Here is a 25,289-nt window from a genome sequence, read left to right as displayed (position 1 = left end):
ACTATGTTGAATAATAGTGGTGAGAGTGGGCAACCTTGTCTTGTTCCTGATCTTAGTGGAAATGGTTTCAGTTTTTCACCATTGAGGACAATGTTGGCTGTGGGTTTGTCATATATGGCCTTTATTATGTTGAGGAAAGTTCCCTCTATGCCTACTTTCTGCAGGGCTTTTATCATAAATGGGTGTTGAATTTTGTCGAAAGCTTTCTCTGCATCTATTGAGATGATCATATGGTTTTTCTCCTTCAGTTTGTTAATATGATGTATCACATTGATTGATTTGCGTATATTGAAGAATCCTTGCATTCCTGGGATAAACCCCACTTGATCATGGTGTATGATCCTTTTAATGTGCTGTTGGATTCTGTTTGCTAGTATTTTGTTGAGGATTTTTGCATCTATGTTCATCAGTGATATTGGCCTGTAGTTTTCTTTCTTTGTGACATCTTTGTCTGGTTTTGGTATCAGGGTGATGGTGGCCTCGTAGAGTGAGTTTGGGAGTGTTCCTCCCTCTGCAATATTTTGGAAGAGTTTGAGAAGGATAGGTGTTAGCTCTTCTCTAAATGTTTGATAGAATTCACCTGTGAAGCCATCTGGTCCTGGGCTTTTGTTTGTTGGAAGGTTTTTAATCACAGTTTCAATTTCAGTGCTTGTGATTGGTCTGTTCATATTTTCTATTTCTTCCTGGTTCAGTCTCGGCAGTTTGTGCATTTCTAAGAATCTGTCCATTTCTTCCAGGTTGTCCATTTTATTGGCATAGAGTTGCTTGTAGTAATCTCTCATGATCTTTTGTATTTCTGCAGTGTCAGTGGTTACTTCTCCTTTTTCATTTCTAATTCTATTGATCTGAGTCTTCTCCCTTTTTCTCTTGATGAGTCTGGCTAATGGTTTATCAATTTTGTTTATCTTCTCAAAGAACCAGCTTTTAGTTTCATTGATTTTTGCTATTGTTTCCTTCATTTCTTTTTCATTTATTTCTGACCTGATCTTTATAATTTCTTTCCTTCTGCTGGCTTTGGGGTTTTTTTGTTCTTCTTTCTCTAATTGCTTTAGGTGCAAGGTTAGGTTGTTTATTCGAGATGTTTCCTGTTTCTTGAGGTAGGCTTGTATTGCTATAAACTTCCCTCTTAGCACTGCTTTTGCTGCGTCCCATAGGTTTTGGGTCGTCGTATCTCCATTGTCATTTGTTTCTAGGTATTTTTTGATTTCCCCTTTGATTTCTTCAGTGATCACTTCGTTATTAAGTAATGTATTGTGTAGCCTCCATGTGTTTGTATTTTTTACAGATCTTTTCCTGTAATTGATATCTAGTCTCATAGCGTTGTGGTCGGAAAAGATACTTGATATGATTTCAATTTTCTTAAATTTACCAAGGCTTGATTTGTGACCCAAGATATGATCTATCCTGGAGAATGTTCCATGAGCACTTGAGAAAAATGTGTATTCTGTTGTTTTTGGATGGAATGTCCTATAAATATCAATTAAGTCCATCTTGTTTAATGTATCATTTAAAGCTTGTGTTTCCTTATTTATTTTCATTTTGGATGATCTGTCCATTGGTGAGAGTGGGGTGTTAAAGTCCCCTACTATGATTGTGTTGCTGTCGATTTCCCCTTTTATGGCTGTTAGTATTTGCCATATGTATTGAGGTGCTCCTATGTTGGGTGCATAAATATTTACAATTGTTATACCTTCCTCTTGTATCGATCCCTTGATCATTATATAGTGTCCTTCTTTGTCTCTTGTAATAGTCTTTATTTTAAAGTCTATTTTGTCTGATATGAGAATTGCTACTCCAGCTTTCTTTTGATTTCCATTTGCATGGAATATCTTTTTCCATCCCTTCACTTTCAGTCTATATGTGTCTCTAGGTCTGAAGTGGGTCTCTTGTAGACAGCATATATATGGGTCTTGTTTTTGTATCCATTCAGCCAGCCTGTGTCTTTTGGTAGGAGCATTTAATCCATTTACATTCAAGGTAATTATCGATATGTATGTTCCTATTCCCATTTTCTTAAATGTTTTGGGTTTGTTATTGTAGGTGTTTTCCTTCTCTTGTGTTTCTTGCCTAGAGAAGTTCCTTTAGCATTTGTTGTAAAGCTGGTTTGGTGGTGCTGAACTCTCTCAGCTTTTGCTTGTCTGTAAAGGTTTTAATTTCTCCATCGAATCTGAATGAGATCCTTGCTGGGTAGTGTAATCTTGGTTGCAGGTTTTTCTCCTTCATCACTTTAAGTATATCCTGCCACTCCCTTCTGGCTTGCAGAGTTTCTGCTGAAAGATCAGATGTTAACCTTATGGGGATTCCCTTGTGTGTTATTTGTTGTTTTTCCCTTGCTGCCTTTAATATGTTTTCCTTATATTTAATTTTTGACAGTTTGATTAATATGTGTCTTGGTGTGTTTCTCCTTGGGTTTATCCTGTATGGGACTCTCTGTGCTTCCAGGACTTGATTAACTATTTCCTTTCCCATATTAGGGAAGTTTTCAACTATAATCTCTTCAAATATCTTCTCAGTCCCTTTCTTTTTCTCTTCTTCTTCTGGGACCCCTGTAATTCGAATGTTGGCGCGTTTAATGTTGTCCCAGAGGTCTCTGAGACTGTCCTCAGTTCTTTTCATTCTTTTTTCTTTATCCTGCTCTGCAGTAGTTATTTCCACCATTTTATCTTCCAGGTCACTTATCCTTTCTTCTGCCTCAGTTATTCTGCTATTGATCCCATCTAGAGTATTTTTAATTTCATTTATTGTGGTTTTCATCATTGCTTGGTTCCTCTTTAGTTCTTCTACATCCTTGTTAAGTGTTTCTTGCATTTTGTCTATTCTATTTCCAAGATTTTGGATCATCCTTACTATCATTATTCTGAATTCTTTTTCAGGTAGACTACCTATTTCCTCTTCATTTGTTAAATCTGGTATGTTCTGACCCTGCTCCTTCATCTGCTGTGTGTTTTTCTGTCGTCTCATTTTGCTTATCTTACTGTGTTTGGGGTCTCCTTTTCACAGGCTGCAGGTTCGTAGTTCCTGTTGTTTTTGGTATCTGTCCCCAGTGGCTAAGGTTGGTTCAGTGGGTTGTGTAGGCTTCCTGGTGGAGGGAACTAGTGCCTGAGCTCTGGTGGATGAGGTTGGATCTTGTCTTTCTGGTGGGCACGTCCACGTCTGGTGGTGTATTTTGGGGTGTCTGTGGCCTTATTATGATTTTAGGCAGCCTCTCTGCTAATGGATGGGGCTGTGTTCCTGTCTTGCTAGTTGTTTGGCATAGGGTGTCCAGCACTGTAGCTTGCTGGTCGTTGAGTGAAGCTGGGTCTTGATGTTGAGATGGAGATCTCTGAGAGATTTTTGCCGTTTGGTATTACGTGAAGCTGGGAGGTCTCTTGTGGACCAGTGTCCTGAAGTTGGCTCTCCCACCTCAGAGGCACGGCCCTGATGCCTGGCTGGAGCACCAAGAGCCTTTCGTCCACACGGCTCAGAGTAAAAGGGAGAAAAAATAGAAAGAAAGAAAGAAAGAAAGAAAGAGGCTATAATATAGTGAAGTAAAATAAAGCTATTGTAAAGCAAAGCTATACAGACAAAATCGCACCCAGAAGCATATACATATACACTCACAAATAAAGGAAAAGGGGAAAAATTAATATATCCTGCTCCCAAAGTCCACCTCCTGAATTTGGGATGATTCGTTGTCTATTCAGGTATTCACCAGATGCAGGCACATCAAGTTGTTTGTGGGGTTTTAATCCGCTGCTTCTAAGGCTGCTGGGAGAGATTTCCCCTTATTTTCCCTGTTCGCACAGCTCCTGGGGTTCAGCTTTGGATTTGGACCCGCCTCTGCGTGTAGGTCGCCTGAGGGCGTCTATTCCCCGCGCAGACAGGACGGGGTTAAAGGATCAGCTGCTTCGGGGGCTCTGGCTCACTCAGGCCGCGGGGAGGGAGGTGTACAGAGGAGGCGGGGTGAGCCGGCGGCGGCCGAGGCCGGCGTGACGTTGCACCAGCCTGAGGTGGGCAGTGCGTTCTCCCGGGGAACTTGTCCCCGGATCACGGGACCCTGGCAGTGGCGGGCTGCACAGGCTCCCGGGAGGGGCGATGTGGAGAGTGACCTGTGCTCACACACAGGCTTTTTGGAGGCGGCAGCAGCAGCCCCAGCGTCTCACGCCCGTCTCTGGGGTCCGTGCTGATCGCCGCGGCTCGCGCCTTTCTCTGGAGTTCGTTTAGGCGGCACTCTGAATCCCCTCTCCTTGCGCGCCGCGAAACAAAGAGGCAAGAAAAAGTCTCTTGCCTCTTCGGCAGCTGCAGACTTTTTCCCGGACTCCCTCCCAGCCAGCTGTGGTGCGCTAACCCCTTCAGGCTGTGTTCACGCCGCCAGCCCCAGTCCTCTCCCTGCGATCCAACCGAAACCGAAGCCCGAGCCTCAGCTCCCAGCCCCGCCCGCCGAGCAGCCAAGCCTCTCGGGCTGGTGAGTGCTGCTCGGCGCCGAGCCTCTGTGCGGGAGTCTCTCCGTTTTTTTCCTCTGCGCCCCTGTTGCTGTGGGGTCTGCGGTGATCGCCGCGGCTCGCGCCCTTCTCTGGAGTTCGTTTAGGCGGCGCTCTGAATCCCCTCTCCTTGCGCGCCGCGAAACAAAGAGGCAAGAAAAAGTCTCTTGCCTCTTCGGCAGCTGCAGACTTTTTCCCGGTCTCCCTCCCAGCCAGCTGTTGTGCGCTAATCCCTTCAGGCTGTGTTCACGCCGCCAGCCTCAGTCCTCTCCCTGCGATCCGACCGAAGCCTGAGCCTCAGCTCCCAGCCCCGCCCGCCCCGGCGGGGGAGCAGACAAGCCTCTCGGGCTGGAGAGTGCTGCTCGGCGCCGAGCCTCTGTGCGGGAATCTCTCCGTTTTTCCCTCTGCGCCCCTGTTGCTGTGGGATCCGCGCTGGTAGCTGCGGCTCGCGCCCGTCTCTGAAGTTCGTTTAGGCAGCGCTCTGAATCCCCTCTCCTCGCGCACCAGGAAACAAAGAGGGAAGAAAAAGTCTCTTGCCTCTTCGGCAGCTGCAGACCTTTCCCGGACTCCCTCCCGGCTCGCCGTGGCGCACTAGCCCCTTCAGGCTGTGTTCACGCCGCCAACCCCAGTCCTCTCCCTGCGATCCGACCGAAGCCCGAGCCTCAGCTCCCAGCCCCGCCCGCCCCGGCGGGTGAGCAGAGAAGCCTCTCGGGCTGGAGAGTGCTGCTCGGCGCCGAGCCTCCGTGCGGGAACCTCTCCGCTTTGCCCTCCGCACCCCTGTGGCTGCGCTCTCCTCCGTGGCTCCGAAGCTTCCCCCCTCCGCCACCCGCAGTCTCCGCCCGCGAAGGGGCTTCCTAGTGCGTGGAAATCTTTCCTCCTTCACAGCTCCCTCCCACTAGTGCAGGTGCCGTCCCTATTCTTTTGTCTCTGTTATTTCTTTTTTCTTTTGCCCTACCCAAGTACGGGGGGAGTTTCTTGCCTTTTTGGAGGTCGGACGTTTTCTGCCAGCGTTCAGTGGGTGTTCTGTAGGAGCAGTTCCACGTGTAGATGTATTTCTACTGTATCTGTGGGAAGGAAGGTGATCTCCGCGTCTTACTCTTCCGCCATCTTCCCGAGGACCCTCTTTCTTTTTTTTCTTTTTTCTTTTTTTTTTTTTTGAAGATGCTCTATTTCTTGATCGTGGCCATGGTTAAACAAGCATATGTTTGTCAAAACTCATTGAACTCTACGCAAAAATGGATTTATTTTAATGTATGTAAATTTTAACTCAATAAAATTGATTTTTTTTTTTCAAAAGAGGAAATGATCCTACCAATAAAGCACACTTTCCTCAAGGAGACACTGCCACAAGGAAGGAATCTGTATATGTCTACATAAGGGAGGATGGGATAGAGAATATAAGTGCAGAATCACTGGCTCTTAAAGAAGGAGCTGTTTGTTTCTTTCATCCGAATCATCCAAATAGTACTTCTGCATTTTTCTAGTCAACAACTGAATGTTTCACTGTATTTAATTAACAGACACTTACTAAAGTTATGTCTAAACATGCAGAGTACACAGAGTACAGCATCCATTCTTTTGCTTAATTATTTTTCTTCTTCAAATTAAAACAAAAGCACATTTTGGGGTATTAAAATATTTAGATGATTACTTTCATTTGTACTTATACCTGTAGACATTGTTATGTACAGATAAACATTGTTGACTAATGCTTAGCTTGACCGCAGTAGGATATGTGGGTTATAAAATTAATGTTAGTTCAGATCAAAAGGATAGTATTAGTAGACCCACCTTGGCACAGATATTCTGCCTTGTAAACACATTTTACTAAGAGGTTTGAATAAAATTTCATTGTTATTTGTTGAAAAATTAATTTTTCAAAGAGATTAGTTATCTTTCTCCTAAGAACCTCGAGTTTTAAATATTAAAATGTAACTCAATTTACTAAGGTGAAATAGAAAGGGAAAGATTAACCCAGATGTAACTATTAGCTAAAATTAAATGTTACTTGGGCAGAAGATCTGACCAGACATGTCATCAAAGAAGGTGACAAAGAAGGTGTTCAAATGGCTAACAAGAATATGAAAAGATGCTTAACATCATTAATCATTAAGGTAGTCCAAACTAAAACCACGATGGGATACCACTACACACCTATTAGAATACTAAAGTAAAAAATAAAAATAAAAAAATAAAAACAACAGCAAGAAGCTGACAATGCCAAGTGCTGGTAAGGTTGCTGAGCAACTGAACCTCTCCTGCTGTGATGGTGGGATGTGAAATGGAACAGCCCCTCTGGAAAACAGTGTAACAGTTTCTTGTAAAACTAAACACGTGGCCCAGCAATAGCATTCCTGAGCATTTATCCCAAAGGAACAAAAACTTATGTTCACACAGAAAACTGTACATGAATGTTCATAGCAGCATTATTCTTAATAGCCCCAAACTGAAAACAACCCAGATGTCCTTCAGTGGGTAGTGGCTAAACAAACTGTAGTTCATCCATACAAGGGGCACTACTCAGCAATAAAAAGGAATGAACCACTGATACACACACCAACACGGATGAACCTCCAGGGATATGCTGATTGAAAAAATCAATCCCCAAAAGTCATATACTGTAGGATTCTATTTATATAACATCCTTGAAATAACAAAATTATAGAAATGGAGAACAGATTGGTGGTTGCTAGGGGCAGGGAGAGAGGAGGGGGTGGGAAGCGGACATGGCTGTAAAAGGGCAATAGGAGGCATCCTTGTGGTGCTGGAAATGTTCTGGACTTGACTGTATCAGTGTCAATATCCTGGTTGTGGTGTTGTGCTATAGTTTTTGTAAGGTGTTATCATTGGGGGACACTGGGTAAAGAGTACACAGGACCTCTTCATATTGTTTCTTACAACTGCATGTGAATCTATAATTATTTCACAATGAAAATTTAATTTTTAAAAAGCACATTATATCACATAACCCTCCTTTTCAAGATCATTCATTAGCTTCCCATCACACTCAAAACCCAAAAATGCCTCAAAATTACCTCACAGGATTTGCAGGATCTGGCCCCTGGCATCTCCTTCCAGCTCATTTCTTACCATTATCCCTCTACCTGACTTTGCACCCCACACTTGACTTCTTTCCATTTCTCAAATACTCCAAGGCCCTTCACATCTCAGGCTCTTTGCACTCCAGCCCTGAAATGCTCCTCTTCCAGATTTTAGAATGACTTACTCTCTCCCTTAGTGCAATTGCTCACAGGTCATGTCCTTAATCTCACTTGCTCACTTAATGCCATTTGGCAAAATATCCCCTCCTGCAAGAGGACTTCTCCGACCACTGTATCTAAAAGGACACAAAACCCATTCCCATATCAGTCTCTGTTCTCTGATGCTGCTTAATTTCCCTTTTGGGTGTTCTTACCTGACACTACAATATCTTTTTTATTTTTCACTTTTTTTGGTGGTAAAATATACATAACCTAAAGTTTACCATTATAGTATCATTTTTATTTATTTACCACGATAAATAGTAATTAAGTTCCATGAGGGTAGAGCCCGCATTTTCCCTACTCACTATTAAATCCCCTGGACCTAGAACAAATATTTGTTAAGTAAACAGTTATTAAATTAATGAATAATTGAGTGAACAAAAGCAATTTGGGAAAGTATACATACCTCTATGAGAGTATTTGTGGGTAAAACTTAACACAAAATCATGATATACTATTTAGTCCTGCCAGGCTGGTAATGCATATTGCTGTTATGGGTTGGGGATGGGGATTAGTACATCACGAGTGAGAGAAGAGAGAAATAATACCTGATGGGCATTACTGTTTTACAGAAGATATGGGAAGATGATCTATGGAAAAATTTTTGTGTACAAACTTGTTAGCAACGCCTTTCAGTTTCAATAGTTTTTCTAGTTATTTCTTTTTTTTTTTTTTAAACATCTTTATTGGAGTATAATTGGTTTACAATGGTGTGTTAGTTTCTGCTTTATAACAAAGTGAATCAGCTATACATATACATATGTCCCCATATCTCTTCCCTCTTGCATCTCCCTCCCTCCATCCTCCCTATCCCACCCCTCTAGGTGGTCACAAAGCACCGAGCTGATCTCCCTGTGCTATGCGATTGCTTCCCACTAGCTATCTATTTTACCTTTGGTAGTGTATATATGTCTATGCCACTGTCTCACCCTCTCACATCCTGTCCCTCCCCCTCCCCATAGCCTCAAGTCCATTCTCTAGTAGGTCTGTGTCTTTATTCCCGTCTTGCCACTAGGTTCTTCATGACCTTTATTTTCCCTTAGATGCCATATATATGTGTTAGCATACTGTATTTGTTTTTCTCTTTCTGACTTACTTCACTCTGTATGACAGACTCTAACTCCATCCACCTCACTACAAATACCTCCATTTCATTTCTTTTTATGGCTGAGTAATATTCCATCGTATATATGTGCCACATCTTCTTTATCCATTCATCTGATGATGGACACTTAGGTTGCTTCCATGTCCTGGCTATTGTAAATAGAGCTGCAATGAACATTTTGGTACATGACTCTTTCTGAATTATGGTTTTCTCAGGGTATATGCCCAGTAGTGGGATTGCTGGGTCGTATGGTAGTTCTATTTTTAGTTTTTTAAGGAACCTTCATACTGTTCTCCATAGTGGCTGTATCAATTTACATTCCCACCAACAGTGCAAGAGTGTTCCCTTTTCTCCACACCCTCTCCAGCATCTATTGTTTCTAGATTTTTTGATGATGGCCATTCTGACCGGTGTGAGATGATAACCTCATTGTAGTTTTGATTTGCATTTCTCTAATGATTAATGATGTTGAGCATTCTTTCATGTGTCTGTTGGCAATCTGTATATCTTCTTTGGAGAAATGTCTATTTAGGTCTTCTGCCCATTTTTGGATTGGGTTGTTTGTTTTTTTGTTATTGAGCTGCATGAGCTGCTTGTAAATCTTGGAGATTAATCCTTTGTCAGTTGCTTCATTTGCAAATATTTTCTCCCATTCTGAGGGTTGTCTTTTGGTCTTGTTTATGGTTTCCTTTGCTGTGCAAAAGCTTTTAAGTTTCATTAGGTCCCATTTGTTTACTTGTGTTTTTATTTCCATTTCTCTAGGAGCTGGGTCAAAAAGGATCTTGCTGTGATTTATGTCATAGAGTGTTCTGCCTATGTTTTCCTCTAAGAGTTTGATAGTGTCTGCCCTTACACTTAGGTCTTTAATCCATTTTGAGTTTATTTTTGTGTATGGTGTCAGGGAGTGTTCTAATTTCATACTTTTACATGTATCTGTCCAATTTTCCCAGCACCACTTATTGAAGAGGCTGTCTTTTCTCCACTGTATATGCTTGCCTCCTTTATCAAAGATAAGGTGACCATATGTGCGTGGGTTTATCTCTGGGCTTTCTATCCTGTTCCATTGACCTATATTTCTGTTTTTGTGCCAGTACCAAACTGTCTTGATTACTGTAGCTTTGTAGTATAGTCTGAAGTCAGGGAACCTGATTCCTCCAGCTCCATTTTTCGTTCTCAATATTGCTTTGGCTATTCGGGGTCTTTTGTGTTTCCATACAAATTGTGAAATTTTTTGTTCTAGTTCTGTGAAAAATTCCAGTGGTAGTTTGATAGGGATTGCATTGAATCTGTAGATTGCTTTGGGTAGTAGAGTCATTTTCACAATGTTGATTCTTCCAATGCAAGAACATGGTATATCTCTCCATCTGTTTGTATCATCTTTAATTTCTTTCATCAGTGTCTTAGAGTTTTCTGCATACAGGTCTTCTGTCTCCTTAAGTAGGTTTATTCCTAGATATTTTATTCTTTTTGTTGCAATGGTAAACGGGAGTGTTTTCTTAATTTCACTTTCAGATTTTTCGTCATTAGTGTAAAGAAATGCAAGAGATTTCTGTGCATTAATTTTGTATCCTGCTGCTTTACCAAATTCATTGATTAGCTCTGGTAGTTTTCTGATAGCATCTTTAGGATTCTCTATGTATAGTATCATGTCATCTGCAAACAGTGACAGCTTTACTTCTTCTTTTCCAATTTGGATTCCTTTTATTCCGTTTTATTCTCTGATTGCTGTGGCTAACACTTCCAAAACTATGTTGAATAATAGTGGTGAGAGTGGGCAACCTTGTATTGTTCCTGATCTTAGTGGAAATGGTTTCAGTTTTTCACCATTGAGGACAATGTTGGCTGTGGGTTTGTCATATATGGCCTTTATTATGTTGAGGAAAGTTCCCTCTATGCCTACTTTCTGCATGGCTTTTATCATAAATGGGTATTGAATTTTGTCGAAAGCTTTCTCTGCATCTATTGAGATGATCATATGGTTTTTCTCCTTCAATTTGTTAATATGATGTATCACGTTGATTGATTTCCATATATTGAAGAATCCTTGCATTCCTGGAATAAACCCCACTTGATCATGGTGTATGATCCTTTTAATGTGCTGTTGGATTCTGTTTGCTAGTATTTTGTTGAGGATTTTTGCATCTATGTTCATCAGTGATACTGGCCTGTAGTTTTCTTTCTTTGTGACATCTTTGCCTGGTTTTGGAATCAGGGTGATAGTGTCCTCGTAGAATGAGTTTGGGAGTGTTCCTCCCTCTGCAATATTTTGGAAGAGTTTGAGAAGAACAGGTGTTAGCTCTTTGCTAAATGTTTGATAGAATTCGCCTGTGAAGCCATCTGGTCCTGGGCTTTTGTTTGTTGGATGATTTTTAATCACAGTTTCAATTTCAGTTCTTGTGATTGGTCTGTTCATATTTTCGATTTCTTCCTGTTTCAGTCTCGGCAGGTTGTGCATTTCTAAGAATCTGTCCATTTCTTTCAGGTTGTCCATTTTATTGGCATAGAGTTGCTTGTAGTAATCTCTCATGATCATTTGTATTTCTGCAGTGTCAGTTACTTCTCCTTTTTCATTTCTAATTCTATTGATTTGAGTCTTCTTCCTTTTTCTCTTGATGAGTCTGGCTAATGGTTTATCAATTTTGTTTATCTTCTCGAAGAACCAGCTTTTAGTTTTATGGATCTTCGCTATTGTCTCCTTCATTTCTTTTTCATTTATTTCTGACCTGATCTTTATGATTTCTTTCCTTCTGCTGGCTTTGGGGTTTTTTTGTTCTTCTTTCTCTAATTGCTTTAGGTGCAAGGTTAGGTTGTTTATTTGAGATGTTTCCTGTTTCTTGAGGTAGGCTTGTATTGCTATAAACTTCCCTCTTAGCACTGCTTTTGCTGCATCCCATAGGTTTTGGGTCGTCGTGTCTCCATTGTCATTTGTTTCTAGGTATTTTTTGATTTCCCCTTTGATTTCTTCAGTGATCACTTCGTTATTAAGTAATGTATTGTGTAGCCTCCATGTGTTTGTATTTTTTACAGATCTTTTCCTGTAATTGATACCTAGTCTCATAGCGTTGTGGTCGGAAAAGATACTTGATACGATTTCAATTTTTTTAAATTTACCAAGGCTTGATTTGTGACCCAAGATATGATCTATCCTGGAGAATGTTCCATGGGCACTTGAGAAAAATGTGTATTCTGTTGTTTTTGGGTGGAATGTCCTATAAATATCAATTAAGTCCATCTTGTTTAATGTATCATTTAAAGCTTGTGTTTCCTTATTTATTTTCATTTTGGATGATCTGTCCATTGGTGAAAGTGGGGTGTTAAAGTCCCCTACTATGATTGTATTGCTGTCGATTTCCCCTTTTATGGCTGTTAGTATTTGCCTTATGTATTGAGGTGCTCCTATGTTAGGTGCATGAATATTTACAATTGTTACACCTTCCTCTTGGATTGATCCCTTGATCATTATATAGTGTCCTTCTTTGTCTCTTGTAATAGTCTTTATTTTAAAGTCTATTTTGTCTGATATGAGAATTGCTACTCCAGATTTCTTTTGATTTCCATTTGCATGGAATATCTTTTTCCATGCCCTCACTTTCAGTCTGTATGTGTCTCTAGGTCTGAAGTGGGTCTCTTGTAGACAGCATATATATGGGTCTTGTTTTTGTATCCACTCAGCCAGTCTGTGTCTTTTGGTGGGAGCATTTAATCCATTTACATTTAAGGTAATTATCGATATGTATGTTCCTATTCCCATTTTCTTAAATGTTTTGGGTTTGTTATTGTAGGTGTTTTCCTTCTCTTGTGTTTCTTGCCTATAGAAGTTCCTTTAGCATTTGTTGTAAAGCTGGTTTGGTGGTGCTGAACTCTCTCAGCTTTGGCTTGTCTGTAAAGGTTTTAATTTCTCCATCGAATCTGAATGAGATCCTTGCTGGGTAGAGTAATCTTGGTTGTAGGTTTTTCTCCTTCATCACTTTAAGTATATCCTGCCACTCCCTTCTGGCTTGCAGAGTTTCTGCTGAAAGATCAGCAGTTAACCTTATGGGGATTCCCTTGTGTGTTATTTGTTGTTTTTCCCTTGCTGCTTTTAATATGTTTTCTTTATATTTAATTTTTGATAGTTTGATTAATTTGTGTCTTGGTGTGTTTCTCCTTGGATTTATCCTGTATGGGACTCTCTTTGCTTCCAGGACTTGATTAACTATTTCCTTTCCCATATTAGGGAAGTTTGCAACTATAATCTCTTCAAATATTTTCTCAGTCCCTTTCTTTTTCTCTTCTTCTGGGACCCCTATAATTCGAATGTTGGTGCGTTTAATGTTGTCCCAGAGGTCTCTGAGACTGTCCTCAGTTCTTTTCATTCTTTTTTCTTTATTCTGCTCTGCAGTAGTTAATTCCACCATTTTATCTTCCAGGTCACTTATCCGTTCTTCTGCCTCAGTTATTCTGCTATTGATCCCATCTAGAATATTTTTAATTTCATTTATTGTGTTTTTCATCATTGCTTGGCTCCTCTTTAGTTCTTCTACATCCTTGTTAAATGTTTCTTGCATTTTGTCTATTCTATTTCCAAGATTTTGGATCATCCTTACTATCATTATTCTGAATTCTTTTTCAGGTAGACTACCTATTTCCTCTTCATTTGTTATGTCTGGTGTGTTTTGACCCTGCTCCTTCATCTGCTGTGTGTTTTTCTGTCATCTCATTTTGCTTATCTTACTGTGTTTGGGGTCTCCTTTTCACAGGCTGCAGGTTCGTAGTTCCCGTTGTTTTTGGTATCTGTCCCCAGTGGCTAAGGTTGGTTCAGTGGGTTTGTAGGCTTCCTGGTGGAGGGAACTAGTGCCTGTGTTCTGGTGGATGAGGTTGGATCTTGTCTTTCTGGTGGGCACGTCCATGTCTGGTGGTGTGTTTTGGGGTGTCTGTGGCCTTATTATGATTTTAGGCAGCCTCTCTGCTAATGGATGGGGCTGTGTTCCTGTCTTGCTAGTTGTTTGGCATAGGGCGTCCAGCACTGTAGCTTGCTGGTCGTTGAGTGAAGCTGGGTCTTGATGTTGAGATGGAGATCTCTGATGAGAGATTTTCGCTGTTTGGTATTATGTGGAGCTGGGAGGTCTCTTGAAGGACCAGTGTCCTGAAGTTGGCTCTCCCACCTCAGAGGCACAGCCCTGATGCCTGGCTGGAGCACCAAGAGCCTTTCATCCACACGGCCAAATACATGGGGAGTTTCTTGCCTTTTGGGAGGTCTGACATCTTCTGCCAGCGTTCAGTGGGTGTTCTGTAGGAGCAGTTCCCCATGTAGATGTATTTCTAATGTATCTCAGTCGGTCTTCTGAGCTGCGAGGGCCCCGGAGAGGGCACTAGGCACGCGGGTCCAACCCTTCTTAGGCCTCCCGGGCGGCCGGTGGAGTTCCCGGAAGCCCTGGGACGTCTCGGCCTAGTTATTTCTTTTAAGCTTTCCTCTTGAGGAATTAGCTGCTATGGACCTCTCTTTATTAGAAGACACCAAAGCTTGGGCCCTGCCTGCAAACAAAATAGTCTTTATGATTGGCAATGTATAGTACCAGTGATTTCACATTGAAGCAGTATAATAATTGGTCAGTTAAATGCTCTTCAATCTATGGGCACTCATTTCATTGTTGTTATTTGATTAATTCCTTAATGGACCCTCACTGTGGAAAAATCATCTTCTCTATGCAAGTCCTGGGACTGCTTCTCCTTGAATTATTCAAACTCTGTATTATTCATTTTATATCTTCCTGGTATCGTCAGAGTGGCTTGCATTGTATAGGCTTTCCAGAAATGTATTTTAGAATAGAGAAATGAGGGCTTCCCTGGTGGTGCAGTGGTTAAGAATCTGCCTGCCAGTGCAGGGGACACGGGTTCGAGCCCTGGTCCGGGTAGATCCCACATGCTGTGGAGCAACTAAGCCTGTGCACCACAACTACTGAATCTGTGCTTTAGAGCCCGCGAGCCACAACTACTGAGCCTGCGTGCCGCAACTACTGAAGCCTGTGCGCCTAGAGCCCGTGCTCCACAATAAGAGAAGCCACCGCGGTGAGAAGCCCGTGCACTGCAACGAAGAGTAGGCCCCGCTCACCGCAACTAGAGAAAGCCTGTGCATATCAACAAAGACCCAATGCAGCCAAAAATAAATAAATAAATAAATAAATAAAATTTATATAAAAAAAAGAATAGAGAAATGAATAAACAAAGGACATTTGATTCCATTTCACATGTTTAGGAATAGGAAACTTTCATAAGCTTATTTCCTCTGAAACCCCATTAAGTCATGAAATGCTAGCCTTCTAGACATTCTTTTTTTTTTTTTTTTTTTTTTTTTATGGCTGTATTGGGTCTTCGTTTCTGTGCGAGGGCTTTCTCTAGTTGCGGTGAGCGGGGGCCACTCTTCATCGCGGTGCGCGGGCCTCTCACTATCGTGACCTCTCTTGTTGCAGAGCACAGGCTCCAGACGCGCAGGCTCAGTAGTTGTGGCTCACGGGCCCAGTTGCTCCACGGCATGTGGGATCTTCCCAGACCAGGGCTCGAACCCGTATCCCCTGCATTGGCAGGCAGATTCTCAACCACTGCGCCACCAGGGAAGCCCTAGACATTCTTAAGTGAAAGAGTTAATGAGAAATCTGCACGCCCGCTGAGGACCATGGAGGCGAACACCCCTCACTAAATTCTTGAGTGACACAAAAAATCCTTTTTATTGCCTGCACTGCAAACTCCTCTGGGTTTGCTGCCATAGATTTTTATGAGGAGACGATGGGCTGTACTCTATTTTAATTCAGTGCTTCTGGCAGGTTCCAACACAGGTGTGAGAGGGTGAATCGCTAAGTAGGCAGCTATGTTTATTCGGTTAGGGACTGCATAGGGGGACATTCGTTGGCCCTCAGGAAGTCAGCACAGCCCAATATAATTGACTGCATTTTATTATGTTTGGAATGTTCATGTTTCCCCAAGCCAGCTCTGCTCTATCTGACTATAATTAAACCGAACACATTCAAAGCATTTTCTGCTTGTAAATGGTAGTTGACAGAGAAGGCAAATAAGCGATCCCACTGTCTGAGTGGGTAGCCTGGAGGGTAAGCATGGCTAATTCTGCTAAGTGTTTAGGTTAGAGATATGCTGAAACCCACCTGGAGGACAAAGACAATGTTTCTTGAGTAAGAATTATCTGGAGAGTCTGTTAAAAGCATGAGGTTCCTGGGTCAGTTATACCTCAATAAAGCTGAGAAAAAAAAAAAAAAGATTCCTAGGCCCTACGCCCAGAGATTCTGATGCCAGACACCCAAGGAGGGCACAAAAAATTGCATTTCTTACAAGCTCCCAGGTGATACTGGTCTGCACACCACATACTTCAGAGCACCCCACCAGGCCAGCCAGAGCTAGCCGTGTAACTAGCACTAGAGATGGAAACTGCTGGTATTCCACTTGGCCGCAAGTTAGGTGCACATCAGCCGGAGGCCTCAGCTGAGGTAGGAGCAGAAAGGCCTTTGTCTTCCCCAGGAAGAAACCGCAGCGTCTCTGAAGACAGATGATGAATGTGATGCTAATTACGTGGGAGCTGACTCACAGGATAATGGAGGTGATTCATGGAAAGCGCTGCTGCAAAACCGAATGGAGATGTGAAAACAAGTGGTGACGTGTGGGGAACGTCAGACCAAAGCCAAAGATTTCTTCTGTTGCTTCTGAACCTTTGGGCATTTTATCTGAAGGAGACAACCCATTGCCATAGAATTGGAAAACAAAATTATATGATGCCTTTAGATAGACTATATGGTGTGTCAATGCATCGTGGTAATAGCTGTGTCAGACCCTCCTGGTTGCTTTCCTAATATCTTTTCACCCCTCCTCCATACCAACAGCACCACAGTATGATGGTAACTGGAGACAAATGGGATTAGTTTTATACACTATTGATGGCCCTTGCAATGGAGGCAGATTTTATTGAGTGTAGCAACATGTCCAGTTATAAAATTCCATTTCTCAGCTTCCTTTACAGCCACGTTCATCCACATGGCTGAGTTCTAGCAAGAGGGATATGAGCAGACGTCTTCTAGGCAAGCTTCCAGGAATCCTGTTGTTTCCCTGATTTAAAGAAATAAAAGCACAGACAAGGCTGCAATAGTGCTCTTTGCCATTCCTCTTTATCCTTTCCTAGAATGTGGTTGTAAGGCTTGAAGGTATAGGACCCGTCTTTGCAAGCCTTAGGACAGAAGCCAAATGGAAAGATGGAAGGATCTGGGACCTTGATGGCATCCTGGAGCTTCCGTACCAGCACCGGGCTGCCTACCCCAGGTTTCTACTGTGTAAGGAAAGTATTTGGTTAAGCAGCTGCTTTTGTGTACCTGTTATATGGAGCCAAAAGACATTCCTGACAGATGAAATGGGTATCATTTATTGAGAATTTACTATATGTATATGCCAGCTACTTCACTAAGAATTGTATATGTATTATATCATTTAACCTTCATGGCAGCCCCATGAGGTATATTGTTCCATTTTATCAAAAGTTTCTAAGGAGAATCAACAGCATTAAGAAAAAGTGCATGTTTAATAATGCCAGTGTAAATCTACTTGGGTAGATTTGAGTCTTATTTATTTTAACCTGGCCCAGCTCCTAAGATAGTCTCCTGACACCTGCTTTATTGTGATATTGTCCTATGCATATTATATTGACTTGTAATTATCAATCTCTACCTCCCACTGGGTTCAAATAAGGTGAAACTTCTCTTAAGTGAAACAGTTTTGATTCTTGTAACATGGACATAGACTATGGAGAGACATTGGCTTGATAGAAATGGCTCCACTGTAGATTCTGCCAGTATATAATATAAATTACCCATGCACAGACATTTCATTAATTTTTTTTTATTACAGCTGCCTACCTTAAAAGCCTGTCGTGCTAAGTCATGTTCCTTCCTTTCCTCTTTAAAGAAAAGTGATTAGAACACTAAGTGGAGTAAATTAACCTGAACCTCAGAGGTAAAGGGAAAAATTAGCTTGCAAAGAAATGGTTCACACTATCTAGAATTTATTTGCAGCTTGGATATGGGGGTGGAAGGTTAGGAGCCTGGGAGACAAATGGAGAATCTAGTTTTAAATTAGATTTTAATGTCAGTCTGGAGTTCTAGTTAACCTCAAAATGACTGAAATTTCTTTGGCACTTGAGTGTTTCGCAAAATCATTATTAAAACTCAACTAATAGTTTTAATTCCCCTATATGGAGAGGATCACACACATTTACAAAATCATATCTTCTGAATCTACATGAAGTATATAGTTATGACACACAACCAGGGTCAAATCATAGAATCATCAAATTTTAAAGACCTCAGGGTATCTAGTTTAATATACCCATTCATATATGAAAACACTATAGCTAAGAGGTGGGAGTCATTCCTGCTAGTATCTAATCCAGGACTAGAATTAGGGGATCCTAAATCTTACTTTAAGATTCTTTCTAGTCCCCCATGGCCTCCTGTGAAAGATTCCCCTAGTATTTTTTTTCCACTTTCTGAGTCCCAGTAGATGTGTATAATTTTTTAGCCCTAGGCTCAAGCAACTGATGACTTTCAAGTGTGTCCTTTGTTGTTGAAATCAAATCCCCATCCCTAATGTGGTCACGTATGGTATCATTTCCCCTTGACAGAATTAGTTTAAATCCCACTCTTGAGATGCAACCCCATGTTCCAAGAGCCTGCTTCCCAAGTCACAGCAGACCACACCCAGAGGCTGCTAGAACATGGGGGTGGGCGGTTAGCATGGGGCAGGGGGTGTTCAGCTCACATCCAGCCTGCTTCCTGACAAGCTCCCTCAGCCCCAAATTCGGGGTACAACTAACAGTGATGGTATAAATCCAGGTTCCTAGGTCAGCTGGGGCCTCCCTGGAGGCAGGAGGACCTCCATGTTAGGTGCACTGGCTCAAGAGTCAAAATACCTGTTGTCACATGCCAGCTCCATTGATAACTGGTCCTTAAATTGATCTTGAGCAAGTCGCTTGTCCTTGCTATGCTTTGATTTTCTCATCTACAAAATGGACCTAACAGTATTAACTCTACAGTGTTAAAAAGATCAAATAAATGAATTATGTAAATGTAATCCCTGCTTGATCCTAGCCCTAGGGTCTGTCATGATCCTACGTACTGCTCATACAGGCAAAACCAAGGTGTGAGTCAACCAAAAACTCATCCTTCAGTTCCCATAAAGACAACTCTTCCAATTTTTTTTTTCATTAACCAACACTTTTTCCATGGGATGATTTGGAGATTTCTAAAGAGTATAATCTTTTTTTGCCCTCACCCTCTTTTGTTCTGAGAATTTGGAGAAGAGGTGACAGGCCGCCATTTATACCATCTGCATGAATATTCCCCAGGAATGCACACATCCACTAATCATTTTACTACCCCTCTCAGTATTCTCAGGACTGGTTTTTTTGACGGGGGTGAGGGGGGAATCATAAAACCTTTTGAGAATCTGATGCAAACTATTGTCATCTCTTCTCCCACCAGCATTACTATCACATGCATGTTCAAACAATTAACATACAGTTTCAGAGGCCAGGACACCCCCTGGTGCCTAGTCCTGACCCTTTGGGAAGGCCTGTGATAAAGATTCTAAGTCTACATACACTCTTTAAAATAAAAATGTTTCCAAAGGATGGATTAAAAACATTTTTTTTAAACCTTGGCTCAGATATAATTTGAGGGAAAAAATTGCTAAACAACAGAAGTGATTTGTTCTCAGCATCTATGGAGAAGACACATTTCTCTTCCACTGTCTTTCCCTTTTTGGTGATTTTGGACTTCCTGGGCTGTGCTGAATGTGATAATGTTCTAAGTTAGCCAAATATCTCTTAAGGATCTGCCAAATTTCAAAGCAAAGTTATCTAATTATGCATTTCCAACATAAAAAAGTCAAGGTGCCCATTAAAATGTGCCTAAAAATGGGGAAATGTTATCAAAGACAAATTATGTATTTATCACCTTAAAATCAGAATTGCAGTTGTTTGTTTAAACTCTATGCCTGATGCGTAATTACACGAAAGGAAGTTAAGCAGAAGCCTTATGTCTGCTTTGTGTGACAGCTGGGTCATTTTAATTTTGTTGACTACATGTAGAACCTGGCCAACTTCATGGTCAAAGTCAGATTCTGGTCTCATTTCCAGTACAGACTCAGTCCAGCTTTGCCCTGATGATTCACAGAGTGCACTTCAGGTGCCATATCTACATAGTCAGTATGGAATGACGTCTATGAAATCAAACTCATGCTAATGCTTTGGCCGTCATACATTTTGCAGGACTTCTGAGCAGAGGAGATCCCAGCTCTTGTTTCTGGTCCAGCAAGTCACAACCTCTCTGGGCCCCCGTTTCTTCTACCAAGTGACAGGTTAACCCTACCTCTCAGGTCATGTTCAATGCTCCTTCTCCCCTTCCTCATGATTGATTGTGTGCTCAACCATCAACCATGGGCTGCTGCTAATTGATTGTGTGCTCTTTCCTTTCCTGAAGATAATAATATCAACAGTTACCAAAAGCCTGACACTGACTCATGCCAGGCACTGTTCTTTTTTTTAATAATTTTTATTTATTTATTTATTTTTAACATCTTTATTGGAGTATAATTGCTTTACAATGGTGTGTTAGTTTCTGCTGTATAACAAAGTGAATCAGCTATACATACACATATATCCCCATATCTCCTCCCTCTTGCGTCTCCCTCCCACCCTCCCTATCCCACCCCTCTAGGTGGTCACAAAGCACCGAGCTGACCTCCCTATACTATGCGGCTGCTTCCCACTAGCTATCTATTTTACATTTGGTAGTGTATATATGTCCATGCCACTCTCTCACTTCATCCCAGCTTACCCTTCCCCCTCCCCGTGTCCTCAAGTCCATTCTCTAGTAGGTCTGTGTCTTTATTCCTGTCCTGCCCCTAGGTTCTTCATAACCATTTTTTTTTTTTAGATTCCATATATATGTGTTAGCATACGGTATTTGTTTTTCTGACTTACTTCACTCTGTATGACAGACTCTAGGTCCATCCACCTCACTACAAATAACTCAATTTCGTTTCTTTTTATGGCTGAGTAATATTCCATTGTATATATGCAGGCACTCTTCTTAATGCTTAATAAAAAAAATTTAATTCTCACAACAACCTTATGTTTTAGGTATTCTTATTATCCCCCACTGAAAAATGAATAAACTGCCTATCAGGAAAGTTAAATAGCTTGGTCATGTTCACACAGTTAGCAAGAGGCAGAGCAGAGGCTATCTGGTTGCAGAGCAGGCATGCATGAAGACTCTGCAGTTGGGGTAAAGCAATAGAGTATTTCTCGTTAGACTTCCTAGATTAGTTGCTTATTTTCCAGCATATTTTCCTGGACTTCAGACATTTAATCAAAATTTACATACTTTGGAATTGGAATCATTTACAAAATTGCACCCCTAAAACAGTTGACATAATTTATTCTCCTATCAAGCATATTTTCTTTTAATTAAGGCCTTCGCATTTCTTCATATCAGCACTCTGGCTATGAACATAAGAGATTACCAACCAGATAGAATTTCAAAATAAAATGTGATTTACACTGAAGAGTTTTGTTTGTAGTGTATGTGACTCGAAGTTAATTGAGGTTTCACTTTTCATCTGTTTTTATGTGTGCTGATATCCAAAATCTTTGTGAGTTCATTTCCATAAGAAATAGGATATTAGTGAAATACAACTGTTATTCAGAAATACTGAGAATATACCACTTCCACCAGGAGAAAGACTGAGAAATTAAGTGAAATTAAAATACATTTAGAAATGACATGATACAAATAAGACATGTTCTAGAAATAACTTTTGTGCTAACTAGGAATTATTTACATACTCACCAGTGACTCATTACTCATCTTTTCAGCTTGGTAGATAAAAAACTAGGTGCCATAATGCCAGAACTTTACAGTAAAGATACTTTTAATGTGTGTTACTATAGAGCTTTCAGGTGGGGCTAAAAATTAAAACAAAATGTATTAAAAGTCCAATGCTCCATTGTTTTCAGGATAATGGGACAGAGTGAAAACAGCGTTTGGATGAGTTAGGGGTCCTATGTTCTCTAAGCTGCACCTTTAATTTGCCAAGTTACTCCTTGGGTCTCAGTTTCCTCACCTGTAAAACAGGAGATTGGACTGGATGGTTCTTTAAGGTCATGTCCATCTCCATCATTCCATGGTCTTGAGACTGAAAATGTGTAAGGAATCAAACTCTGCGAAATTTTATCCTGCCTCATATCATTCTTGCTTCTTCTTGGACAACTTCTGTTTTATCCTGTAGTTTTCTTGTAAGTTGATGTATGTTCTGCGAAAACTCAACCCACTTAGTTTCTGGTAAAGCCCTACGGTTCTCTTATCCCTCACCGGCTACATTTATATGCTAGTAAAAGATGAAACCATATATATATATAATGATTGTTATTTTTGGACTCCACCCCCATTCGGTCATCCAGTTTTTCTAGTCTTTGCTATTCTAAGTAATATCTCTAAGGATTTTCCAAGAATGTATTATATGTTAGTATTTAATTTTAATAAATATATTAGGTTCTTGGAGTTGGGTTCTTTGAGGTGAGGAGAAGTTGGGGATGGGCAAGATTACTATGTATTAAAATAGAAAACTTTTAAGAGTGTTTTCTTGTATTCTAGGCATTAGACAAGGTGCTTTTCATGGAGAACTCTATTTAGTGAATAGACTGCACTTGATAGAACCCACAATCCCCTTAAAACATGTTCTGTTGCTGAGCTTTTTCCCTGCCTGGTGGGATATTTTGTCAGTGTCCACAAATTCTCTGATTAGTTTTAGGTATTAGACTGCTATCACTCTCAGATATTAGAAAGTCCAACCTGATCCAAAATGAAACGTTCATCTGAGATCCAATTCAGAGTTTCTCCCCCATCAAGCCTGATCCAATTTGGAAACTGGTACTGGAGAAGTGAAAGTTTGTTTCTTTTCTTCTCCTCAACAAACCAGTTACATACATATTATCTTCAATCCTCTTGACAATCCCATAAAGTAGGCCTACTTCCATTTTATATAGACTAAAACTTAAAAAACCTATGTTTCATAGGATTTGACCCAGGGATGTCTGATTTTAAAGCAAATTCTTTCCACTGCCCCTATGTTGCCTCTCAAAATTTCAGTTACCCACATGGTTGGGTATTTGGGTGGGGGGCTTTGGATTTGGATTTGATTCTGTTATATTATGTTTCCAAACCAAAAGGATCAAAATTTTCAATTTTTTTCCAATACTTTTTGTTTATCTGCATCGGTTTGGTAAGATTCAAGGGTGCCACAAGCTGATCATGTCTATAATAACTCGGAGGCATTCAGAGTTAATGCAAAGGGGGGTCATGACTCCTACCATAAGACCTAGATACTTTCTCCAGCACTGGCAAACATACACAAGAAATACACAATCAAAGAAATGTGTACTGTATATAGAAATTATTTTATAGACATAAATGACATAAATCAATGGCATAAATCAATGAATTATTAAAGTGTATTTAGTGGATTAGAGAACAGGTCAGTGACAGTACAGGCAACTTGTAGAATAGGTAATAGATTAGTAATTTTGAGAAGATGCAGGGTGTTGGCATTTTTCAGAATAAAATCTCACTCAATAAATATTTGAGAGAATCTAGACAGGGAATTTAGAAACTATCTCAGGATCAGAACTGAGTGTATTCCATGTGATGTGATATATATTATTAGTAAGAACAATGAGTATGTATATTCTATGTAAATCATCCCTGTGTATATTAGATTTAGACCTCAGGACATAATGTCTCTAATGCTCCAGGAAACAACTTTAGAGCTTGAATCATTGCTTTATCTCTTTAAAATGTACATTAATGTGTTTTTCAGTAAATTTGATGCGTCCTAGTTTTTTAATCAAATGCTCTATAAAGAATGTGTCTGATGGATGCTACTTGAAAGTTTTTCTTTCTCCTACACAAGAGAAAACAATAGGGAATCATGCCTAATGCCAAGAAATCATGTTTTCTGCTCAATCCATGTGAAGAATATATGGATGACAGTCAAAAAGATCTGCCAAACTACAAATGGAGATGGTACAGGAGCTTGCAAGGGCAATGCAATACAGCAGTGTAATACTTAACACTAAAATTTAGTTTCCAATAGCATGAAGTTCAACATGCATGTTATGATGCTTTACATTGAATAATGTATCGTATTTAAAATGCATAGAGATCTTTTCTATAGGTTACAATGTGTTAGAAGATGTGAAAATATGTTCAAAACTTAAGACACCAAAGAAGGTAAAGATATAAAGTATAAGACCTGTTTTGTTGGCTTTAGAAATTTGAATTCTCTTTGAAGTTAGTGAAGGTATTGAGATGAAACATCTGCATAAAAATATAAACCTTTCCCAGTCTGAAGTCTAACTCACTCCTGAATCATATGATAAACAACCAAAGCACCATAACTTTATGAACCTCCATTTATTTTCCTGGGGTTCAGAGGATTCCTCTGAGTGCACTCCTCAGACCTAATGGTGACTCCAACACCTTAGGGATCATATTGAGGTTTTTGAGTTGAGTTCCCAAACCCTACCAACCATTTCTCATGCATGTCTATCGTTTCGAGTAGCTTTCTCGTGTTCACCCCAACCAAGGTTTGCTTCAACCACAAACCTATCTCAGGCGCAGTACATACCTTTCAACAGACTTCTCCATGAAAATGGCTTTGTGTCCATCCTATACCCCATTCATTTAGGCTCTTTGAGACTAGATTTCATATGACATTAAATATCTCTTAAAAAGAGAAACATTTTTTTTCTCCAAATCTAATTTTCTTCATCTCTATCAATACCTCCTGGGCTATACCCTTACTTAACTCCCATCTCTGTAATCACAATTTTCATTAAATGCTTTTAAGAGTCCTTTGTCAAGATACATTTTAAATTTTCCATATATCATAATTTAAGTTTTCTGTTTCTTTCTCCCATCTGCTATTTAAATTTTCTTCTCAGCAGAAAGCCTTGCCATTGCTTCATTTCCACACATGGCAGACATTCAAGCACAGCAAATTGGAGTCACAGTTACACTGAAATGGGAAGGAAATATGCTTCCCAACACCCCATCAGCATCTCCCACCAGAGGCCATTTGTCTTATCTGCCTTTTTTCTTTTTAGCCTTTTAAGCAAATGACTACCAAAAGAAAATATCAAAACCCAAATCAGTAGCACCTGCCACCAGTGCTACGCAAATCACTGGATTTGATCATGTAAAGTTCAGGATTCCTGTTCAAAAATATTCCTCATGGTGATCTGAGATGAATGTATCTTCTAAGCTTTCAGTCATCCTTACTCAGCCTTCTGGTTTCCTACTTCGGTGACTCCTCTGCTGGCATCCACTTTCTCTTCCAGGTGGTTTTTCTTGGCTTTGGTTCCTTTGCATT

At 40.6% G+C, this 25,289-nt stretch overlaps 1 protein-coding gene and 1 long non-coding RNA gene across 3 annotated transcripts in view; one reads left to right on the top strand and one right to left on the bottom strand.

Moving 5' to 3' along the window:
- RAB3C (RAB3C, member RAS oncogene family) overlaps nt 1-25,289 on the top strand; it is a 322,157-nt gene that overhangs the window by 90,297 nt on the left and 206,571 nt on the right. The gene's annotated exons all lie outside the window — the stretch shown is intronic.
- LOC309658635 lies at nt 5,584-15,133 on the bottom strand. Its single transcript, XR_014262342.1, has 2 exons — nt 14,257-15,133; nt 5,584-8,373 (listed from the first exon to the last, which is right to left on the bottom strand). It is a non-coding gene; the product is annotated as an uncharacterized lncRNA (long non-coding RNA).

The sequence above is a fragment of the Balaenoptera physalus genome (genome assembly GCF_965194825.1).
Source record: "Balaenoptera physalus genome assembly, chromosome: 3".
Classification (NCBI taxonomy): Eukaryota; Metazoa; Chordata; class Mammalia; order Artiodactyla; family Balaenopteridae; genus Balaenoptera; species Balaenoptera physalus.
This window is presented reverse-complemented; position numbering and strand designations above follow the sequence as displayed.